The sequence below is a fragment of the Macaca fascicularis genome, chromosome 15 (assembly GCF_037993035.2).
Source record: "Macaca fascicularis isolate 582-1 chromosome 15, T2T-MFA8v1.1".
Taxonomy (NCBI): Eukaryota; Metazoa; Chordata; class Mammalia; order Primates; family Cercopithecidae; genus Macaca; species Macaca fascicularis.
In genome coordinates this window covers 2,646,988-2,648,543 of record NC_088389.1, presented here as the reverse complement: position 1 = coordinate 2,648,543, position 1,556 = coordinate 2,646,988, and positions in this window count along the sequence as shown.

Below are 1,556 nucleotides of genomic sequence, written 5' to 3'. Positions count from 1 at the left end.
TCTGTCTCAAAAAAAAAAAAGGACCAGGCGCAGTGGCTCAAGCCTGTAATCCCAGCACTTTGGGAGGCCAAGATGGGCGGATCACGAGGTCAGGAGATCGAGACCATGCTGGCTAACACGGTGAAACCCCATCGCTACTAAAAAATACAAAAAAAATTAGCCGGGCGAGGTGGCAGGCACCTGTAGTCCCAGCTACTCGGGAGGCTGAGGCAGGAGAATGGCGTGAACCCCGGAGGCGGAGCTTGCAGTGAGCTGAGATCCGGCCACTGCACTCCAGTCTGGGCGACAGAGTGAGACTCTGTCTCAAAAAAAAAAAAAAAAAAGAAAGAAAGAGAAGATGCGTGCGCAGAAGATCTTTCCTCTCTGACACAGAGGCATGGGTCTCCCGACCACGGCTCCACTCCCACCGAGGGCAGAAACCAGGAAGTCCTTGGAGCTTTGGTTCCCTTGACACATGGGGGTGGAGCCCCCAGTGTTGTCAGGGAGGCGTGGCCCAGCCGTTCCTGGACCTCTCCAGCCAAGTCTAGATCTGTCCTGAGGGCATGGTGAAAGGTCTCCGTGGCATGTCCTGCTGCTCCAAGGGGGCCTCTGGCCCATTTCAGGAGGTTTTGCTGACAAATTCGCAGGAAACCACAGCTGAGACACGGGGTTTACGGTCCTGGTGAAGGGAAGGTGACTGTCCTACTCAGCTTTGAAAAAACGCCACCAGCCAGGTGGTTTGCAGACAATGGAAATGCATTTCTCACAGTGATGGAGGCTAGAAAGTCCAATATCGAGGTGCAGGCAGATTCTGTGTCTGCTGAGCGCCCACCTCCTCATAGACGACGTCACATGGTGAATGCAGTCGGGGGTCTCTTGGGGGGTCTCTCTTTTTTTTTTTTTTTTTTTTTGAGATGGAGTTTCGCTCTTGTTGCCCAGGCTGGAGTGTAATGGTGTGATCTCGGCTCACTGCAACCTCCGCCTCACGGGTTCGAGTGATTCTCCTGCCTCAGCATCCCAAGTACCTGGGATTACAGGTGCCCGCCACCACCCCCGGCTGCTCTTTGTATTTTTGGTAGAGACGGGGTTTCACCATGTTGGCCAGGATGATCTTGAACTCCTGACCTCAGGTGATTCACCTGCCTCGGCCTCCCAAAGTGCTGGGATTACAGGCTTGAGGGCCTGCACCTGGCCAGGGGTCTCCTTTATAAGAGCACTGATCTCATTCATGAGATCTCCACCCTTATGATCTAGTCACCTCCCAAAGGCTCCACCTCCCAAAACCATCTGTATTAGTCCATTCTCATATGGGTACAAAGAAATACCTGAGAGTGGGTAATTTAGAAAGAAAAGAGGTTGAATTGGCCTACAGTTCCACAGGCTGCACAGGAAGCATAGCGGCTTCTCCTTTCGGGGAGGCCTCAGGAAACATCATTGTGGCACAAGATGAAGGGGAAACAGGCATATCCTATGTGGCTGGAGCAGGAGGAAGAGGTGCCACTCAATTTTATTTATTTTTATTTATGTATTTATGTATTTATTTATTTATTTTGAGATGGAGTTTTGCTCTTATCACC